Source organism: Dipodomys merriami, unplaced genomic scaffold, assembly GCF_024711535.1.
Source record: "Dipodomys merriami isolate MVZ:Mamm:240054 unplaced genomic scaffold, mDipMer1.0.p SCAF_6, whole genome shotgun sequence".
In the NCBI taxonomy this organism is placed as follows: Eukaryota; Metazoa; Chordata; class Mammalia; order Rodentia; family Heteromyidae; genus Dipodomys; species Dipodomys merriami.
This window is the reverse complement of record NW_027206179.1, coordinates 42,153,068-42,160,474: the sequence shown is the minus strand read 5'-3', so window position 1 is coordinate 42,160,474 and position 7,407 is coordinate 42,153,068. Positions and strand designations below refer to the sequence as shown.

General features: G+C 33.0%; 1 non-coding gene across 1 annotated transcript; it reads left to right on the top strand.

The window, feature by feature from the left end:
* Nucleotides 1–6,557: 6,557 nt before the first annotated feature.
* On the top strand, nucleotides 6,558–6,638 carry Trnaa-ugc (transfer RNA alanine (anticodon UGC)). The gene has a single exon. It is a non-coding gene; the product is annotated as a tRNA-Ala (tRNA).
* The last annotated feature ends 769 nt before the right edge of the window (nucleotides 6,639–7,407 follow it).

Here is a 7,407-nt window from a genome sequence, read left to right as displayed (position 1 = left end):
AATTCTATGGTTTAGATATGCATTAAATGTGTCCTCCAATGGTTCATGTATTGGAAATTTAATATTCATTATGAGGTATTAAAAAGATAGAAAGAATAGAAACTTCATTTGGCCATGGTCTTTAGACATAAACTTAGGCAACTAGAATTAAATAAGTTCTTTGGGGTGCAGACCCATGACTAATAGCTTTGAAAGAAGAGGTAGAGAGACAGAAGTGACATGCATTCATACTTCCTGTTTCTTGTCAGGAAATGCCCTGCACTACCTTAGAAAAAATAAAATCCTACATGTGGGACCTACAAGTCCACAACTGTAAACTAAGTATATGTTCTTAATGAAGTTATTCAGCTTAAATGTATTTTCTTATAGTAGCACAAAAGTAGGAGAAAATGAGGAAAGGAAAGGGGTAACACATTTGACAAGAAATACACTCATTAGCTTATTTATGTAACTGTAAGCCTTCTATACATCACCTTAACAATAAAAAAAAACGTGCAAGAGTAACTTGGGCAAGACACCCTACCTCAAATAAATGAACAGATAAATAAATAAATAAAGTGGATTAATATGTTGACTATGATGAGTTCTTGAATAAACAGTCATTGATATTTCTGTACTACTATAGTTCAGTTTTAGCAAACCTCTGTCCATACTGAACCTCAATTACAATTTCTGTGTACCCACATCCCCACACATACATACCAAAAACAATAGGCCTCGTAGAATCTTACTCCAAGCCTTTGGGAAACCTTTAATAATTATGTAGAGTGGAAATATGTCTGAAACTGATACGGCTTTCTTTTATAAATAAAGTTGTATGGAAACAGAAAAAAAATTCATCTCTATTTAAGGGGAAATGCAACAATGCATGTAGGGCTAAGGAAATTAGAGAGAGATTTAGTGTTCATCTACAAAAATATGCATATTTTGTGTCAAAAATATTTGTTAAATCCTACTATACTGAGAATACTCAAGTGAAGAATCACTTCATAATGAAAGCATGGACCTAGTTTAGCAAATCAGACTGATGGAAATGAGTTTGGCAACAATCCAGAAGTATTAATTCCATTGAGATTGTGTGTTTCTTCAATAATTTTCAACTTCTCTTCTAACTCCCATGCTGTTTTACCTGACCCTAACCATTTCAAACAGCCACTCATATAGCACAAACCCTACAAAAGCATGCAAGCATACAAAATAGATAGCAGAGCCACAGGCCCTGTCAATTATGCATGTCCTGTCCCTTAAATAAACCGACCTCAGTTTCAGGTGAATTGACTTTTGTGAAAAACGTCCCTAGAACTCAGTCTGTTCTTGACAACTAGAGCAAATAAAATTTAGAATATTACTAAGATAACAAAAGCTAACACTGCTTTCTTTAATCACCATTTTCTCTGTGCATGTTAATGCGCTTTTCATCTTAATTGTCTAGATTGACACAGCCAAAGACAAAGAACCAACCTCACAGGCCAGGTTGCTATCAGCTTATTAGAAAATGGGCTTTATTGTCCAGTGCTATAAAAAGATTTGTTCCAAGGACAGAGTAGAACAAAAGTCTCAACATAGTATATGAAAAGGTACCATCTGAATAAAGTGGCACAGTCTTATCATAAATAGATTGTGCCTCATAGGGAACAGGATTACAGGAAACACATTATTTAGAGATTTAATTTAAATTTTAACCTGCTTCCTTCTACAACCTAGAAATTTGTTTAAAAAGAAATAAACTGTGCTAATTTAAATATCAGCATTCAAAAAATATATTATAGTCTCATAAATTACATTGAATGTATCATTAAGTAAATGCTTTCTATGTTAACAAATAAAACCTCAAATATATAATAAAAGGAGACATCATAAAAGTAGTTAATTTATGCAAATCAGCATAGATAATATTAGGAAGAAAAAGAAACATCTTCAAGGTCTTGCTGTTATAGGAATTTTAACGTCTTAATGATGCCTAAAATGTCTTTTAATTCAAAACTTGAAATCTTGCAGAAAACATTAATAGATAGTTTAATACTCATTAATAGGGGGATTTTCCACTGTAGGTCATTTTTCTTCTAAGTTTTAACCTTCACAAATTTTAACAAATTCACATATTCAGTGAAGAGAGGAACTTGTTTTGCTTAATAAATGGCAGTGTTGGAAATACAGGGTTAAAGGACTTACCATATCACCAACTTTCATAGATTCTGCTCTCTCTCTTTCCTCCTCGACTGCTGCTTCTATGTCATATCTTTCCCTCACATGATAGAGTGGCTCTGTTTTTCTCCTCCATGATTTACCAGAAAAAGACGTATCCCAGGAATTGTCTATTTTCTAGAAGAAAATACATAGCTTTGCTTCTCTTTCAGAAAATATACAAGTTTGGCTCAGATTGCAGCAAAATTTGAAGGCAGTCTGAGCAGAAATATCAGTGTGACTCTTTTCTTCAAATAAGCTGAAAGGGGATGAGTGGTTAAGTAAGGACATGAGCCTGCTTGCAATTGCAAGAATATAAGAAATGTAAACATGATCACTTGAAAAGAAAATAAAGTCCAGAAAAAAAGAAAAAAAATCCCAATATTTGTTAGAAACTTCTCCCTAAATTTTATTATGACATATTTATTTTTATAATAATCTTAAGAGAAAAATTTGGAAATCACGTGAATGAGACATAAATGCTCTCTTAGCTTCTTTCTACATATATTATGAGATACCATGCTTACTCTACATTTTCTAGACAAGGAACTATAAAACGAAACTATTCAGAAATGAGTCTCTAGTTCTCCTTCTAATTAATAAATAGCATGCTGTGAGAATCTACTGACAATATACTAATAAGAAAAATCAATAAATTTATACTGACAAAGTAATTGGTGTTGTAAAGTATAAAATGCTATATTTTACATTGATCCTTTAGGAATGTTCTAACTAAAAAGAAGACAGGGAGCTAATTACTTTAGTGGGTAACTGAAAATGATAAGATTAAAACAACCTAATTATATGTTCCTGAATAATGACTTACTTGGATAAAAGTTAGTTGAGGAAAGAAATACTGTGATTCAGGCCAAGGAATATTTGATTTCAATAATTACAACGTAATTGTCATCCTTACATTATTACTACCTTAATTTTAGAAGATAAACAGAAATTTGAAGCATTATTGAATAGAAATATAAGCATATATCCCTGAAAAACAGAAATGGCAAGCACTTTTTCATTCATGAGGATAAAATTAAAAATTTTGTGGGTAAAAAATAGTATTTGTTTAAATGTCTTGAATTTTCTAGTTTGCTTACTTCAGATAACTTTAGGGAAATAAAACTGAACCAGCTGATCAATTCTTATAGATCCACTTTTGTAACTACTTCAGATTAAGTTTTATAAACATGTAAGAATCCTCACTAGTTTTCTATTTAGTTGTTTTCACAGAAAGCTATTTGCATTAAGCCTTTTAGGACTGTTTTATAACAGGTCCAGAAAGCTGCCTAACTATTGAATTTAACCTTTGATTGTTTCATATCCTTTGTTCTTTCCATTACTTGACCCTCTTTCATCAAAATCAAAATTTCGGTGTTGTAAATGTCATAAATGTCATAAATGTAAATTTATCTCCATTATAATACTTTAGTAAAAGTAATAAAAATCGTGTTGATGATAGTGACGATCTTATCTGACTGTCAAAATCAGTAAGTGATTAACTTTGAATATCATTTCACATAGATATAAAATCATTTAAATATCAAATTTACATATTTACAGAAGGTGCTTAAAATAATATTGACTACAACACTTAGTAGAATTATTCATCTTTTCCTTACATACATCTTCTGACTCCTTAAATCTTAAAGAATATGTTGATCAAAGGAATGGAGAATGAGGTATATCCAATATTAATAATTTCCTCCATGGTTGAACAAAACAATTATTATCAAGTCAATAAAATGAGAAGAAAACATGGAAGCCTCTATGAAACCCCATAATCAAATAATGGACGGGTGCTGGTGGCTCATGCCTATAATCCTATGAGGCTGAGATCTGAGAATTGTGGTTCAAAGCCAGCCAAGTCAGAAAAGTCCATGAGATGCTTATCTCCAATTAACCACCAGAAAATGCACAGTGAAGCTGTTGTTCAATGTGGTGGAGTGCTAGCCTTGAAAAAAAGAGCTCAGGAATGGCATCTAGGCTCTGAGTCCAAGCCTCATGACCAGCAAGAAAGAAGAGGGAAAAAAGGAGGGAAAGAAGGAAGTAAAATGAAAGAAGGAAGAAAAAAGGAGGGAAGGATGGAATTAGGAAATGAGAGAAAGAAAGAAAAAAGAAAGAAAGGAAGGAAGGAAGAAGGAAGAAAGGAAGGAAGGAAGGAAAGAGAGAAAGAAGGAAAGAAAGAAAGGAAGAAAGAAAGAAAGAAAGAAAGAAAGAAAGAAAGAAAGAAAGAAAGAAAGAAAGAAAGAAAGAAGGAAGGAAGGAAGGAAGGAAGGAAGGAAGGAAGGAAGGAAGAGAAAGAAAGAAAAGGAGAATGGTGTGGAAAAAATATCGAAATAAATATTTTTTACAGATCATTAAGCAGAACTAAATGATAGAAAATAAAAGGCTCAATTATCATATATTTATGATACAAGATTGGAATAAAAAGAAAAAGAACAAGCTAATCTGTAAAGGAAGACTGCATGGCTGAGCTGAAAGGAATTTCAACTATTCTGAAAAACCTCCCAATGACTGACAAAATCAATGAAAATGAAAAACAATGCATATGTAGAAATCAAAAACTATGAAGCTAAAGGGAAAAAAAAGAAGAAAAATACCAAAATAACAAAAAATATCAAAAAAATAAATAATCCAATCCAATAAAACAAAATTTGTAAAAACTATTTGAGGAAAGGGGTTGGGGATTAGGGAAAATGATAGAGCACAGTTGATGTTGCGCTTTTTAAACATTTATGGAAATGTCACAATAAAATACCTGTTATCCAACCCATCTAGGCTAACAACAAATTGTTTTAAAAAAAACCTTCTCTCCAATTCTTATGCTCTTCTCCTCTGACTCCCATTCAGCAGGAGGTTTTAGATGGGCAATAACAGTCTGATATATGAACCTTATTTTGTTTAAGGCATTTAGACTACAATGAGCTCCTAGATTTCTCAGTTGTACTATAAACCTGTGAAGAAAGCGTCCATGGCCCTATACTATGTTGAAAACCAACTATACAACTTTTTGGGGTGGAGGGAGGAATTGGGGGGAGTGGGAAGGAAAGCGGTAGTAGGGGAAAAACAAGGGAGAGGGTAACAATGCTCAATAGAAATATACTCATTACCTTACTCATGTTAACAGTAACCTCTCTGTATAGCATCTTGACAATAAAAATACAGATTTTTTAAAAAAGTTTATCTAATTCGCATTTTAGGGGTCAGACAAAAATGCTCTTTAAAGAGGTAAGGATTTAAACCGTCTGAACATTGTAGTCCAGAATTTAAAATGTAATAACTACAATATGCACCAGCAAAATGTTACACAGAATAACTTGCATTGAATGTTTGGTTCTTCAATATTTATACAAATTCCTCTGGCCTCAAATACATATGTATATCTTCCAAAATAAGTTTGCACTTTTCTGTACAATAATATCAAATGTTGCAGTCTTGGTGCCAACTTGCTTTCCGAGATTTGTTTTATTTTTTTTTTTACTTTATGATTGATGGAATCTTGCTTTTGGTAGGCATGATCAGCAAACCTGCACACAGTAAAAATGTATATTTTATCATCACTGCACTATTGATAACACTGAATTGTGTGTTTTCAAAATTTATTGCTACATTACAACATCAGTGACTTTTGTCATCTGATTTCATTCCATGGTTTTGTAATAACAATCAGGTTTTCTTCAGGTGGAAATGCATTTTAGTTTGCATAATTCTGTACTGCAATATCTTACCATATTGAAATATGATGAAACTTTTGTTTAAGATGTATAGGCGATAAAACGTTCTACAAAGTTTCTTTTTCCAATGTTGCCATAATGCTTTGTTACAAAAACAAATAATGAGAAACATCATCATTAACATTCAAAGAAGCACTATATGGTTCACATGCTTGCATTTCAGTGTGATATACTGTGTATGATTTGACATTCTAACAGCTAACAGCTAACAGCAAATGAAAACTAAAGTAGTAAAGTTTCTTTCCATTGTCATTCAGAACACATAATAAAGCAAAAGACAGAACTAGTAGAAGCTTTGCTGAATTGCTCCATATGCAAATTAATTTTCCAGAGTTGCTTTGAAAATGATGAAAAAATAAGATTAAGCATATAGACATTCATAATGTTCCTTATAAATATCACTCTAATGCACTCCTTGGTTAAAACATAGATACTTGGAAGTATATATTCGCATTTTCAGATCTAAATTGTGGAGTTCAAATTTTTGCGTAGTTATAACTATCAATTCTGAATTCAAAGCTTCTTCCCTGAAGGTGAATTAGACTGAATGTCAAATAAGAGGCAGACGATAATATTACTGGTATAATAGAGATAATCAAAGTAAAAAATCTTTTGAAAATAAATGAATGATCTGGGGCTTGGAAGGTGGCTCAGTGGTAGAGCGCTTGCCTTGCATGCAGGAGGCCCTGGGTTCGATTCCCCAGCACCACATAAGCAAAAAGAAAAAAGCTGGAAGTGGTGCTGTGGCTCAAGTGGTAGAGCGCTAGCCTTGACCTGAAGAGATGAGGGACAGTGCCCAGGCCCAGAGTTCAGACCCCACGACCGGACCCAAAAATAAAATGAAAATAAATGAATGAATGCCTTCACAAGGAAGTCTGGGAATACATATCTGGGCAGGGTTGTTTTTCTCTAGCAGTACACTAGTGCTGATGTCTGATTTGCCTCCAGAGTTCCCAGGCAATGCCGTTCCAGACATCCTCAGAATTAAGTTTCCCAACAGCACATTCTTCATTTGTTTTGTCTTTTCTGTCTTCTCTCTCCCACTTTTCTCCTCACCTACCAGTGTCTCCAAAAAGCTTATCTCAGAATTGGCATCAAAAAATGGAAGAGCAACATTTCAACACAAGATGAATAAATAAAAACCATGTCTTTTTATAGATCTGAGTTGAAATTCCTTTATAACTATGGAATAAGGTATAGATTTTGCACAGGTCAGGGAGTTACCCATCTATTTTTCCAGGGGGAGATGATTATAGACTCCTCTCTCACAGGCATAGAATCTTTTGAAGTTCTGTTGCTTTTTTAACAAATGTAAGAAAGAACTACAAACAAACATAGTCCATGAAACTTTTTGTCCTTCAAAAGTAGAACAATAGTTTTCTTCTTCTTTCTGAGTTTCTATGTAAATCAAATGGGGGTTTCATTTTCATTTCATCTCTGCTGTTTTGTTTGTTTGTTTGTTTGTTGTTTTCCTGAGAATCTTGTA